We start from the raw sequence: 16,147 nt of genomic DNA, 5'->3' as shown, positions 1-16,147 counted from the left end.
AAAATATCCTTACTCTCTGCGAAAAATATTAAGAAAGCAACTATTTTATTAACTATAAAATTTGTTCTAGTTAGTGCTCACGTTTCTGTTACTAACGATCCAGTCTATCGATCAAGCGCTTTTATTAGTTCTTTTTAGAAAAATAAGACTTTTTGCATTGTATTCGTGTGTTCTAAAAGGTTCGTATGTTATGAATACCTTCACGTGTTTACAATTATTTGCATTGATCGTTATTAATATTAAAAACATGGGGAAAAAATGACCACCTGTTCTTCATCGGAATTCCTAAGTCAATAACCAACATTCCGACGATGTCAATAAAACAGTTATTGACTTAAATTTGGAAGTTTATGACGTGTTTTGTCTGTAAACCTTGATCTTGACAAGGTTATTGATTTAAAAAGGGATGTCGCGAGCTATCGTGGAATATTTTTGAAAACATGTGCAATTATTGCGCGTGATGTACTTTTTTTTTTCCAGTAATTTCTCTTTCGTTTAATTTCGTGATTTACGGTTTCAAGAACAATTGTGCAGTTAAGTTGTTAACTAATATTTAATTAAAATTTAATTTTTATTAATTTTGTGTGTGTGTGTGTTTTTTTTTTTTTTTACTTATTCTTAAACAGGCTGTGATTTGTAAATTTATGAATGTTTGCAACGATCATTTAGTTTTTTTTTATAACGTCGAAATATAGGTCGGTAATAAATTTTAATTAGTAGCTCAAAATATAATTATAGTTGTCATGGAAGGATTGAAAGTTTTATTTTTATCTAGCTCAAAACTCGAATTAAAATTTCAGCACCCTAACTAGTCAAGCAGTTGTTGAAATTTCTTTGGATAATAAATTTCTTTTATCCATTACGTAGCGATAAATTCTACTTGAAGAAGTCAAAAAACGATTGTTTGTATTGTCATAAGACGTAAGGGGGGGGGGGTAAGAGTTGACTAGAGTACTCTGATATTATATGAATAGAACTTCATATAATATCAGAGTACTCTAGTCAGTCGGAACGTAGACGGATTTATAATTGACTATAAATTATCTTTGATAATAAATTCAACTTAAAGCTGTTATTACGAAGCGAGTAAAATTTAAAATAGTTACGGTATTCAGTAAAAATTTAGACGCCTTAGCTAGTCGGAAATTCGATTTCAAGATTCCATCCTCAAAGACACGTTAGCGATTTAATAAAAGGGTAGTAAGAATACTTTTTGTACGTTATATAAATATATTTTTAATATTTTTTCTGAACTTAAAGCAATTAGTAAGTTATTTGATCAGTTCTGCCATGTGAAAGGATTTCCAAAGAATAGATTACGATCGAAACAAAACTTTCCAACGTCGAATGATGTCATTGACTGTTTCCTGCGTAAACGAATTTAGTCACGGGAATTGGTTTTAAATGACTTAAGGACAATGTTCAGGATTTACAGCTATAAAATGTTGATCGAATTTCTCAGTCTTTAGCCTTGAACTAAAACCAAGATAAAATTTTTTTTTAAAAGAAAGAAATCGAAAGTTGGGTAGTCGTGATAGAAATGGTTCGTATAAAACGCGATCGAGTTTATTAACTAATACACAGGTAGCAGCGAACCGTCAATTTTACGTCAAAAATACGTCTATTTTACTTTGAAAGTTTATTAAGCAATCGTAAAATTTACGTAAAACTGAAACGTCGAATTATAGTAAAAAAATGGTTATCCAAAAAACTTAAAATTTACGTAACATTTTACGTACAGTGTCTGGCAAAATTATTCGACGCATTATAAGAATAAACGTAAAATGTTAATTATCAGGTGATATTATGCAACATTATTTTTACGCGGCTAAAACCGGTTTATATTTGTTAATGTTCGTGTATCAGTTACATTGCAATACGTTAAAAATAAATACAAATGGGAAGTATATAAAAAATATCCTGAATAAAAATCCATTACATGTATGTTTAACTATAAAAGTAATGCCTATAAACTCGTGCAATTCATGTAATTATTAAAAAACTACAGTGCGTCTAATAACTTGATCTAATTATTATAATATAATGCTTGAAATAATAAATATTCTATATTTGTATAATATATCGTCTAATTTATCGTATAGTCAAATTTATATTATATATGGTCTGATTAACCAATAAATACACGACCGCAAACAAGTGCAAACCGGTTTCAGTCGCGTAAAGTAATAATACACCTGATAATTAAGATTTTACATAGAATCTTATAGTGCCTCTAATACTTTGGCCAGGCACTGTAAGCAAACTCGTTTCTTTTACGAATATTTTGCCAACCACTTTTTACTAGGTAAGAGTGAGTACGTCATCTTTGCATAATAATTTACGTCAGAATTACGTAAGTTGAAACGTCGAATTATGTTATACAAAAAAAAAGGGGAAAGTTGCGTAAATGAATTCGAACCAAAATTTAAATGGTAAATTTTTGCTTCGTCAATAATACGTGAAATACACAGAATCATTTTTACTAAATTCAAAAAGTAAATATTCTTTCGTTAATCTTTCGTAAAATATACGAAAGCAATATCTTACCGAAGGGTAGTTGGTAAAATCCATTCCATTACGTTAAATACACCTAAATCTCAATGGTAGTATCATTTACGTAATATGGTTTGCGTATAAAGCGTATTGACTTTGCCTATTTCCCAAAAATTTACGTATCGTGCTAAGTGCGTTAATAAAATACAGGGTATGTATTAGTGTTTCTGTGGTTATAATGTGGCATAATTCATATTTATTATTATAAATATTCATTTTTAAAAAAACAAAAAACAAAGCTAAGAGCAGCGATTGTTCCGGGGATAGAGCGTTCGCCTTCCAAGCATGTGAACCGGGGTTCGATCCCAGCGATGGCTGGTCGATACGAATTCCGCATCCGGCTTGTACCGACCGCAGTGCTGACGTGAAATATCCTCAGTGGTAGACGGATCATGGGTTAAGAGTCCCCTTGCCGTCAGGCTAACCGTGGGAGGTTCTCGTGGTCTTCCTCTCCATGTAACGCAAATGCAGCTTAGCTCCATCGAAAAAGTCCTTCACGAAGGCAAATTTCTCCCAATACTCGATCCAGGAGTTCCCTTGTCTTCTGGATTGGGTTCAAAATTACAAGGCTACGGAGTTGAACATTGGTTAGTCGTATACCCATAAAATTGGGTCGGCTGTTCAACGACGGTTATAAAAAAACAAAAAACAAGAAAGAACAAAAAAAAAAGCTGAGGAATACAAGATTAAAGAGGGTTATAAAAATGAAAGGAAAAAAAAATAGCCTTAATATAATAATAAAAAAATTCCTTTTTTTTATGAGGTAGCTGAAAAATACCTCGTTTTAAATCAAGTTTATTTTGGATAGCTTATTGTCCACGATTCAGGAAATAGCAGCATATGCAGCAACTATTGTGATGACGTAATTAACTCCCTCCTTTTCGTATTCACCTCTATAAATAAACACCTTTAAAATAAATGAAAACACAACCCTTCTGGGTACGCCGTCATTTACTTATGATTAATGTTTCGATTTAATAATTCAAAATCAAGTTAAGATTCTGATTAAGATTCACGTGTGACTTCCTAGTTCGAACCGAATCAGGTGGATGCCTATCGAAAAGTGATTTATTAAAAGCAGTTTTACGTTTATTAATGTTGCTTAGACTTGTTTACACTTCCTTAAAATACACCTATTTTTTGATCTAGACCAGGAGTTTCCAACTTAAATGTGGCCGGGGGGCCGCAATTATAAACACCAGTCAAATGGCGGGCCGCAACCGTATCAAAATTTTATATAGGACTCTTTTATGTTTGAAGGAACATTAAATATTACTGTCATATTTTAATCAAAGTTTTTTTTTAATATAAAAAAGAAAAATAACAAGCATTACAAATAATGCTTGTTACGTATCATTTTGAATCTTATCTGAATCAGAAACTTGGTGACAAGATTTCTTTTTTCTTTTAAATTTAATTCTGTGATAAATTAAATTTTTTTTCGACTTATTAGGAATTATAGCAACCGAAAAAAAAAAAAAAAAGAAAGTCTCGAGTATCTGAAATTAATTTTTTTTCTTTCTTTTCCGCAAATGCGATATTCAATTCAAGGAATTTAAATAAAACATGATATTCATTCCCTATTTTATGCGTTTTAAAATTTACAAATGTAAATAATTTCGTCCAAAATGAGTTAGTTTCAAAAACTTAAATGGTAGAATTATTTCGAGAAAATTTCTGATGCACGCATGCTAAATTATATTCACAAAATACAAAAAAAAAAACGAAATAAAAAGTAGCAACATACACGATTATTTTTGTATTTGAATAAATATTTATTATTAAATATTTTGAATATTTATAAATAAATATTTTCTGGATGCAAAACCTGAGAAATAAATTTTTTTTGCACCGTTGGTATGTTAAATTTCATAGAAACGAAGAAATTAGGTTTTTTTTTAAACGAAAGAAAACTATTTTAAACCCTTTTAGATTTTTTACGAAAATTCTCCGCAAAAAAACGACAGCTTATATTCGCGGGCCACAAAAAAAAAGACTACGCGGGCCGCCAGTTGGTAACCACTCGTCTAGAATAATATGGATCAAAAATGCACTAGTGTCATTCGAGTTTTTTTTTTTTTTTTTTTGACTATTTCTTAATTGTCAAAAAGTAAGAGTTTTTTTAAAAAATGTTTCAGGAAAACATGGACTAAATCATTAAGACGATTCCATTGTACATGCAAGGCGTGAAATTAATTATTAAACAAAAGAAAAGATTTTGTAAATATAGGTGTCTATGCCTGAAATATCTTTAACATTTGATAAAAATTATTTATTCATATTCATTTAGGAACTATTCATGAAATTACAATTTTAATTCATTTTTATCTGAGTTTTTACCCATAGATTGCTCTTAAAAGTTTTATTTTCTTTTTTTAAGAGGTATTTTATGGGTCTGTTTTTCTATTTTGCAATGTTTTTACATGGTGCGTAGCGTTTTTTAAAAGCCCTTAAAGGTGCTTTTTTAATCGTTTTTTTTTAAAGGGTGTTTAATTTTCCCTTTTTGAAAATGAGATTTTCGAAAAGGGAATGTCGGTTTTCGCCACATATTATGTAAAAGTGTGCTTTTCACATTGAATAAGGTGCGATTCAACGTTTTCACAATTCATTCAACCGCAATCTATTTCGGTGTACCGTCGATAGTTAGCACATGAAAGCGCAAATCTTTTTACACGTTTGATTAAATTCTTGCGAGTCCGCATATGTGTCCACTAAGCTGGGTTCGGTGAGATTATTGCACAATCATGTGCAACTCTGCTGCATTTTGCAAGATATTCTCAGTTTCAGGCTTCATTTTCCACCCTCTGATATTGAACAAAAAAATCTCTTGATCTTTTTATGGTGGCTAATATAATCAAGAAAATAGTTCTTTTTTCTGAAACTAGTTGATTATGATCGTGTAGAGTCTTTGAAAATTATTTCGTATTTGTTAATGTATATAGTACTTAAAAATATTCTTTGAGTGCTTAAAAAGTACTTAAAAGGTGCTTATTTTTTGTTGAAAGATTTGGCTACGCACCCTGTGTTACGATAAATGCAGGCTTTTATTTAATTATTACTAAAAAAATATATTAATTTTTATAATTTAATTTTTCAAATTTATACTTTTAAAACGCAAATATTAAAGTTGGTGTCTGGTTTTTTAAGGAAAGCAGTCTGATAATAAAATAACTTTTTATAGTCAACAATACTCATCGTTCGTGGAATGAGTTAAAGTTGCACCGTGTTCAAATTTAAAAAAAAAAAAAAATTATTTTTGATAATTTATAACATAATAATTATCTACTTCCAAGTACTCAAGAAAATTTATTTATGTTTTCAGAACCTTAAAAAAAAAAAAAAAAAAAAATCTGAAAAAGGAAATTTAACTCGCTTGGCGAGTGACAATTTTGGTTATTCGTCAATCAATGGAGCCATTTCTAAACGATTCTCCAAGCCCGTATGTGACCTTCGATCTAAATTTCGCTTTCCTCTTCTCTAGAAAATTGTCTTTAAAATTCATGTTCTATTGATTTTTTATTGTTTGCATGACTTCTCTAATTTCCTGTTACTTATTCGGTCCTCGATTTGAATTTTCGAACGATAAACTGAAGAACGAATAAAACATCTGTTCCCGACAGTGTTGTCAGAATTTAAGATTAAAAAGTTGCGAATGGGAGCTCCAAAAGTAGCGGATTCGAACATTTTGTAGCCCCCTAAAATACGTTATATATAATATATATATTATATATAATACCAGGGCTACATCCCTGTTATCATTGTTGTATTCAGCTTTAATAATGCAGTCGTCAGGCTTAATACTTTATCAAATGGTTTATTTAAAGGTATGCTGGTGGTTATAACAGTTCACATCCCCACTCCACAAGGGAGGGGGTGTGGGCAAACTCCGGATGGTTCCGGCAGATGTTTATTGGAACACGTTAATCAGCAAGAGACATGCGAAAACCTTCGGTCTCGTATTAAATACTTACAGAGATTGATGTAATTAGGTTCCAGTCGTACATACCTTTGTAACTCTACGCATTATGGAAAATCATCTAATGCTTCCTAATATGGAAGTGAAAGAGGGACAAGATTCTAAAAATAACTCCTCCTTTGAAATATAAATCTAATTATAATTCAATGGTATGTTTTCAGCCTTGAATTCCCAAAATAGAATATCTCTACGCTTACTCTTTAAGAAAGACATTTCATGAAACCGAAAGAGTTTTAATTCTTTTATTAATACAAAAGTACTTATAATTTTTGTATTATATATATATATATATATATATATATATATATATATATATATATATATATATATATATCCTTTTTTTTGGTTATTTAAGTAAAATTTCAATACAGAGCGTTAAAAATTTCGGCAAATTACAATTTCCCTTTTAACTCAGATTATAGGTCACGTGATTTTTCCAGAAGATAAACGAAATAATGGTTGGAATTAAAGATTTTTTTCCCATCATATTCGCCGTGCATTCTTTTCCATATATATCTTTGCGATTTCACGAGTCTACGATTTGAAACGTAGATATGGAAAGATTCTAGACGCCGCGCATCAAAACAAATCAAGAATCCAAAACTAAAGCGGATGCGTTTTCAACAACAAGAAATAAAAACGTCCTTTTTAAAAAAAAAGATAAAGAAACTACAGACTTTTCAGAATCATTTTATTATGGGAATGGAAAAAAATAAAATAAAAAATATATGTATTTCTGAAGCGCGTTTTTAAGATTTGGAGCGTTCGAAAAATAATGAGTAGCCCAAAAAGTAGCCCAATCTGCTCTAGAATATTATCTTTAAATTCTTGTTCTATTGATTTTTTTATTGTTTGCATGACTTCTCTAATTTCCTGTGACGTATTCGGTCCTCGAATTCGAATTTTCGTACGATAAACTCAAGAGAACGAATAAAAACATCTGGCTATTGCGTGAAAGTCACCCAAAATTAAAACAAGAAAAAAAAAAGGAAAAAAAGAAGCTATTATTACAACCAAAAAGGCTTAAAGTAGGAACGTATATCGATCACTTCTCTAATATCAAAGTTTCGATCAACCTTCATTCTTCTTATATGTTCATATCCAGGTGTTCAATTTGAATTAATATGTTCTAGTGTGGAATGCGTTTATTTAAGAGCGTTTATAACTTCCTCATATTGAACAGATGTCACGGACGTTTCAAGTTGCTGTTCCGATAATTAAATTAAATGATGTTTTAGTCTATCCATTGTTGCTTTATTGTAGCGTTTAAGTTAAATCAATAGTTAGAATATTTTTAGCTGATGATGATGATAAAAAGATAAATGAGTTAATAAATCTGTGCTGTGTTTTTTATTAAAGACCCAAAATAATAAAAATCCTAATAAACATCGATCGAAGAACGTAAAATCGAAAACGAACATCAGCAGTTGGAAGGTACGTTGACTTTTGAGAATTGTAACTCAAAATATTTCTCGTAATATTGATCTTTAAAAAGCGTAAAAGCATTTCAATATTAATACTAAATCTGAAATAGTATTCACTTTTTTAATGATATCAAAATTCACATTAAGAGACTTCTATTCGCGCCATCTTGGATTTTAGGTCTAATTCTTTGATTTTTCGTTTTCGTGATGTTCTTTTGTACTTATCAAACTTTTCATATGATTTAATATTTTTCAAAAAAGTGGAATGATATTCATTTTTTTTAACGATATCATACTTCACATTAAGTTCGAAATGGTATTCATTTTTATTTTGTAATTATAATTCTCTTTTATTTATCAGTTTTATTTATTTATTTATTTTTACACTATAGTACTGGTGATATGTTTAGCATCTCAGTGTAATCATATTTTGTTCCTTTGAAGCAGTAACGAAAATGGATAAAATAAATTGATTCTACTCCAATGTTATTGCTTTTTTTTTTTTTTTTTTTTTTTTTAATATCAACATGTTAGAAATTATTAAACTGAGTGAAATCTACGCTAAAATTAAAGTCCCGCAGTGTACTGATCGTTAAGGCACGGTTCTCAGTAGAACACCGAAGTCAAGCATCACTGGCTGCGGTCAGAGTGCTGGTGGGTGACCACTTGGATTAATCTACGAAGGAACCAAGGGAGTGCGGTATTAGTCCTTGTTAAACTGTTCTATCGTAAAGTGCTCGATTTCGCGCACAGGTCGTCGGGCTACCGAAGCGGGGGAGCCATCCCCTCTGCAGAGGATTAAAATTGTGATGGCATGTCTTCGGATCATCCTCAGGGATGTTTCCCAGACCGTCGCTAATAGCCCATTGTGCAGCTCTGGTGCGACGTAAATAAATTACAACAACAACAACAGCTAAAATTAACTGCTATCCTCCACTTGCTAATGACTTTCTTTGACTACATCAGGGGTCGCCAAACTTTTTTGATCATCGACCCCTATATAATTTTTCGAAATCTCCATCGACCCCCACAAAAGTAATTTTCTATTAATTAAAATAAAACTCTATTAGATACTGTGTACATTTATTTTATGATTTTGAACATTTATTAAAGTAATAGTACATTGTGTAACAATAGTTTTATGAAAAATATATTAGTATTGAAATTCAAATACCTTATTATTAAATAATAAGTAATCATGCATAAGTAGATACAATAAGTACAGTAACTAAGGTGCTTCTTGATCAATGAGATGGATGTGCCTGGTGTTTTTTTTTGCATGGTTCGCTATATAGGGTTCAAAATTGGTCAATTTTAATTTTCGTCAAAATTGGTCAATTTTGTAATTTTCTTTAAAAAAATACAAAGTGTGCTATAGTTTTGTCGCGGGCTGTACTAATCCATATTATTAATGCTTACCTTCTTTTTTGTGCATTGATAATTAAAATTGATATCTAAACCAAACGAATGGTTTAATCGAAACAATAACTAATTATCCAAAACTATAAAAGTTTTAATAATGACACTGCAAATATTCAACACAGTTTTCAAAGATGGCTGAAACTGCATATGATATTTGCATTTGTAACGTCAATGCTCGTCACACGTGACATTTGGACAAGTGCACATATGCATATGACTTATAAACTGCCCTGAGTTCGTGCCACTGCGCGGTGGTACGTAAATACTTGTTTCACCCCAATAAATATACGTTTATTAATTTATGTTTCATAAAGAAACTGATATTGAGTCAATTATTAAAAAAAATTCACAAATTTTTCATACTTAATTAGGTATGTGAGATTTGCGTATTGAGAACTGTTTTTTTTCTCGATCCACAATCGACCCTTCCGATTCGGATCGACCCCCATTCGCCCCCCTGTCTCAGATCGACCCCCGCTTTTGTTAAATAGACCCCTGGGGGTCTATATAGACCACTTTGGCGACCTCTGGACTACATCATATTATCTAGCAGATGTGTGACCCATGGGATTTTCTGAATTTATTGATGTAGCGCAATGTGTTATATATAACCTTATGTATAGATTATGTAATGTAGGCAATAACCTCTTTATTATTAAAAATTATATAAATGCTTACAATTAAAAGCTGAAAATCAGCCAATCAGCAGAAACAATTTCAATTTGTTTTCCTTTACTACAATTTCTTTTAATAAACGGTACTAAAAATACAATAAAAGGTTTCATGTCATAAATAACACGTTTCTCTGATTTCATAGTGGTCGATAGCTTTCTTAGTTTCTTTTATTTGTTTTTTGAGGTTTAAATGCGATGCAACGGAGGCAATCCATCGTTAAAACTGTTGGCGAATTTTTTTGTTGTTGCAATTGATGAACTTTACAATATGTTGGTCTTAACAACTCTTGTACTAGTCACTATCTTGCTGAAATAGTTATTTGCAATACCTGCTACATATATATATCTAGTGCTGGACGATACATTGTGAAATGTCGTTGATTTTTAAACATCATGATAATAATATTTTAATATTTTTCTCATCATTTATCTTAACTATTGTGTTTAACGATCAAATGCATGATAATTAGCAACGCGGCTAATATCACGATTATAATCAACAGTAAATCGACGATATTATCGGAGTATTAATGGTTAAATAAAATTATCGAATACGATACTATCGTGTGTGTTCATGAATGTAAACTGGGTAGCGAGAAATTTAACCAATGTTAGAAAAATTGGAAAAATATTCGTTAAATTGGAAAAGTATTGAGATATGTACATTATCGATATTTCCTCACGGTGTATCGTGATAGCAAATATCCGATATCACCCAGAACATCTAAGTTCGAGTGCATTTGAAAAGAATGCAAAAAAATTTATAGTATTCTTGCATTCGCGTTTTTCTAAAAAAAAAAATTACAATATCTCTAGATGGTTTTTCATTTCGGTGAATTAAAAAAAAATCACGTAACGACTACTGACACGTTTTATACAAAATTATTGCAATTTAAAATACAATAGTTTCACTAATGCTCATAGTGCCATAATAATCTAATTTACAGTTCTTTTGGGGTGAAACTGATTCACATTTGCATTGAGGAAAACTACGGAAACCTCTCATGGTTAGTTCACCAGATTAGGGATTCGAGCCCGTGATCTGCTTAACACTAGCGTTATAATTTACATCAGCACTGCGATTAGTGCTAGCCGAAAGCAGCATACGAATTAACTATAGATTTATTTGAAGGGCAACGTTTGCTGCCATAAAGTAATGCAGTATTAAATTAATTAATTCTAGTTTTAAGGGAAAGAAGCTTTGATTTCAGTTGATTTTTCTCAATCCAAAATAACATTATTCGTCATTGTTATCTTGTAATTAATTACTGTATTTGATATCATTAACCTACTAAATGAATATTATTTTTAAAAAATAAAATTGTTCTGATTACTTTAAATTAAAAAAAAAATTCTTTCTAAAAAGTGTCGTATTTTCTGATAATTATCCTTACATAATTATCAGAAGTATATTATGTTAGGAATGTATGTTAGGGATATGTATGTTAGGGATTTTGTTATTTTTTAATGACTCACGCTATTGTTCACGCGATACACGTGATAACGTACAGCTCATATTGTGTTATTATATTTTATGACTTTTGCTTAAAAATATATTGCTCTCGTTATTTTATTTATTTCATTTTTAATGGTTTTTTGTTACATCACTCATTAGGAAATATTGCAATATTTTGTTTTATAGTGACTTGTACTATTTCGCGCAATTTTCTTTTGTACAGCGGCTAGCAAGCACATTATGTTTTGACTTAGTCATCATAAAAATTAACTTTATGCTTATGAAATCTTATGGAGTTGCAACTTAATTTACAATACATATGTTATAGGCAAAATAGGAAAATCAGCATTGTATACAATGCCAAAAATCTACAAGCAATGTATGAATTGATTAAACATTTCACGTATTGCCTTGCATTGTATGCAAAGCTAATAACCGGCTAAGTATAAAATATGATTATTTCATGCTTTTAATTAGTAAGAGAATGCTTTAGTATTGGATAAAAGTAACTTCTCGGTGACTTTGGGGATAGAATTCTCGCTTCCCAGTGACCGGGTTCAAATCCCAGCAATGGCTGGTCACTACGAATGCCGCACCCGGCTCGCACCGACCACAGCGCTGACGTAAAAATAGCCTCAGTGGTGGACGAATCATGGGATGGATCATCTCCATAGCGCAGTTCCACGTGCTATGGAGAGGAGATGCAGAACTAACGTCGTTAGCAAGGGAATCGGCATTCATATAAATAGAACGGATTAATCTTTCTTGGGATTATTTATTTTATTTTATAATCATCGTTGAGCAGTCGACCCAATTTTGGGTTTACGACTAATAATGTTCAACTCCTTGTAATTTTGTTCCAAATCCAGAAGACAAGGGAACTCCTGAATCAGCACCCCCAGAGGTATTGATTTGTTATGGGAACATGGAGGACTTTGCGACTCGACAGATTAAACGTGCATCAATCACCATTTACTACACGGGCAGTCTTCGGCAAGCGGGAATCGAACCCACGACCTCTTGGACATGGGCGCAGCCCCTAGGATTATTTGTTTAAAGAAAATGTTATTTTTCCAACAATTTTCTCTTAAAGAAAGAAAAAGAAAGAAAGCTAAGAAAATTCGTTGTTTCCATCTCCTTGATTTACATTTGCCAAATTATATCATACTTTGAACAAATTTGTCATTGTATTCATAGTTAAAGTTTATGTGAAATAAATCCCATATTCCATCTTTTGCTTTAGAATGCCATGCGTGCATTTCGTACATTGCCTGTAACAAAATGTCTAATATCTTAACATTTTTGTCGAAAAGTAGTAATTGCATAACAATATCACGTCACTGAGTATTCATGCGTGCGACTACGTGCCATGTTTAATCGCTCGCGTAATTGTCTAATCGTTGATCAATTTTATGGATTAGTTTTCATTCTTTGAATCGTGGTGTTTCTAATATGGTTTTACACGAATTTTGTAGAATGTACTTAAAATTTTCTCCTCGATTTTATGCTTCCATTTAATTTTTCTCGAAACTATTTCGCGACTTATGTTATCTTTTTTTACGCCATAAACCTTTGAAATATCTTCTATGAATTTTAAAAAAGCAAAATGTATCTAATTTACCATTTTATAATTAAAAAAAAAAAAAAAAAAATTCCGGAACAGCCTATTGTAGGCCAGGGGTCGCAATTTCGTTCCTAGCTCATCATTGTGCTCAGTATTGCGCACCAGCTGCATAAAAAAGTTAGCACTCATCGATTTGAAACTGGGTTGGCTTCAAGTCGACCTTGGGAATCGAACCCTAGTTCTTCACAGCGAAAGTGCTCGAACCATTTACTCGTCACAAAGATGTAATTGTTTAACGGAAAATAGATATTTTTCTGATAAAATTTAGTATAAAAAAAACTTTCTAATATATTAAAAAAAGAACAACGCTTTTAGTTTTAAGCCTTTAATTATTAATAATAATTAAATCATTAACGTGATGCTAACAGATAATCGTAATTCCAAGAGATGATAAAAGAAAACACCGTTAAAAAAGTTTATGGCAAGAATACGCAACAATTATTTACAAGATATTGTTACAAGAATAAATTATTTATAAGATTATTTACAAAAATGCGCAATAATATCAGAAAATTGGAAGGGATGATAAGTAAGCACTGCTGGTAAATACCGATAAATAAGACATTTATAAATTATTTACATCTAAACCATTTACTTTTATCCTGATGACAGTTAAAAGATTTTTGTGTTAATTAAGGATCCTATCGTAAAATTTTTTTATCAATGCAGTCTGTTCATACTGGATCAACAACAGTGAGAAATGGTTTTATATCATTATTAAACGGTTTTATATGTTTTAGATAAAGTTATAATAAAATTTGTATTTACAATTACAGTTGAACCCCTCTATAGTGAACTCTCGGATATAGTGAACGAAATGTTCGCTCCCGTGCCTTGCTACACACGTATAATGTTATTTTTTGTAAATATAGTGAACCAAAAAAAGAGAGGATTAGGAACTTTTTTCTGTCTTCGACTGATTTTCTTCATTTTTTTGTATTAAGTTTGAAATTTCTACTTCAAAATAAATATATATACATATTTTTAAAACCATCTATAGCATGTAATGTAGCAACAAGTATTTTTTCTCGTTTACTTCATTATTGAATTGGTTCAGCATTCAAAGAAACCGCAATCTTCCAGTATCTAGACAAATGCTATAAGTCAAAGCTGATAAATTTGCTAAGCGATTTGGTGAGACTAATTTTATGTGCTCTAATGGCTGGTTAGACAGGTTTAAAAAGAGGAATAACTTAAATTCATCAGCTAAAGATTACTAATTTTTTTTGTACGCAAGACGAAGAGTAATAAAAAATTCAAGTGTTAACACATTTTTTGTTACTACTTATTATTTTTCAGTCATTTTTGTATTTTATTTTATTGGTCATTTATTTAAATAATGTGTAATAAAAGGGGACGAGTTTGGAACCATTAGTTAAAATTGTTTGCGGAACGGATATAGTGAAGTCCCGGTTATAGTGAACCGAAATTTCGGTCGATTGAAGGTTCACTATAGCGGGGTTTGACTGTATCACGTTTAAAAACACTCGAAAAAAAATCAATTGAACGACTCATCCGTCCATGACAGATCCTTATCGCCAAATCGTTTGCGAAATGTAAACACTCTTTAAATTCTTTGCCATTAATCGTTTATCGTCTGAAGCATCACGTTTGCGAATCGAAAAATTGAAAATTTTATCAGTCCTTCTCTGTAACTATCCTTTTAAAAGATGTTAAATTTATTCAAATAACCAATTAAGTTACAAAATAAAGGAGTAAACTGTACTTAAAAACACGGGTCATAAAACGTGGCTTTAACTGAGTTTTATTTTGTTGGCGCGTGGCCCAAATCATCGCAGCTGAGATGTCATCAACAGGTTTTATTGGGTCGCAAATAAATTCATTTTGTCAACAAAGGTAGGCGCCGTATCTCTCTCTATAACAGCTGAAATATTTTAGACAGAATTAATAATCGTTTGCTGTTGCCGGTTGGTACTTGGAAAAACATATCTATCTTCGGGAAGGTTTGTGTTCTGGAACAGTGTTTTAAGTTTTTTAAAAGATGAATAACCTTGTGCTTTAAGTAGAAAAGAAAACATTCATGTATCTGCTACTGAAGATACGCAAATAGACTTTATTTATTTTTGTTCCAATTGTGCAGGGCTCATCAGTCAAGTTTTTTTTATTATTTATTTTTATTTGTGGCTAATGAGCATTCTTTGCAAGGACACGCATTCAAGGACAAGGTCATGAGTTTCCAATCCAGGGTATGTTGTTTTTTCTATCTCTATATAACTTAACCATGGAGTTGGAGGAAATTTCCCAAGAATCGGAAAAATCTGTGCCACTCCAGATAGTTAAAAGTTATATTCTATTGATTAAATGACGGACGAAACGAGGTTTATGATCTTATGAAAATAATTCGGCAAATATTTATAATTAGAATATAAGCAAAAATATTAATTAGCTCATTACTGGGACAATTTTTTTAAATTTTCACGAATTTAATTTATCAGATTTGAACGTTTTCGACTATATGTTTTATCGATTTATTGAAGAAGAAATAAATTCCGAAGTCAAATTTATTAAGTTCATTTAAATTAATTAGAAAAAAAAATTATTCGAAAGATGGCAAATGAATTCGATGTATCATTTACACTAATTTCCTAGCTCCAAAATGTTCTTTAAACAATATTTTTGTAATAAAATATTTATATGAGTAGCAGCGTGTGATATTTAGGTCTTTTCTTATAATGGTTTTTGCACAGTTTCGATAATTTATTGATATGTATTTTATTTACAACCAGCGTTGTATTTTATTTACAACAACAGTCAACCCAATTCTGAATTTATGACTATCAATGCTGAACCTCGTAGCTTTGTAATTTTGAACCCAATCCAGAAGACAAGGGAACGCCTGGATCAAGCATTTGGACAGACTAGAAGGACTTTTTGATGGAACTAAACCACATTTGCTTTATACGGAGAGGAAAACTACGAAAACCTCCCACGGTTAGCCCGACTGCAAGGGGATTCTAACCCATGATCCGTCCTCCACTGAGGATATTTTATGTCAGC

At 31.2% G+C, this 16,147-nt stretch overlaps 1 protein-coding gene across 7 annotated transcripts in view; it reads left to right on the top strand.

Annotated features, from left to right (window-relative positions):
• Positions 1-16,147, top strand: part of LOC107447362 (sodium-dependent transporter bedraggled) — a 115,121-nt gene that overhangs the window by 62,364 nt on the left and 36,610 nt on the right. Inside the window, exon 1 of one of the 7 annotated variants that reach the window (XM_087158829.1) lies at positions 7,691-7,963. The exons of 5 other annotated variants lie outside the window; for them this stretch is intronic. The gene's annotated coding sequence lies outside the window, so the exon portion shown is untranslated. Of the gene's footprint in view, positions 1-7,690; positions 7,964-14,924; positions 15,337-16,147 lie in introns of those variants that run through there. One more of the 7 variants, XM_087158824.1, reaches the window with a different exon arrangement.

Source organism: Parasteatoda tepidariorum, chromosome 3 (genome assembly GCF_982258835.1).
Source record: "Parasteatoda tepidariorum strain Cologne lab strain chromosome 3, Ptep-v5.0, whole genome shotgun sequence".
NCBI classification, from domain to species: Eukaryota; Metazoa; Arthropoda; class Arachnida; order Araneae; family Theridiidae; genus Parasteatoda; species Parasteatoda tepidariorum.
This window is presented reverse-complemented; position numbering and strand designations above follow the sequence as displayed.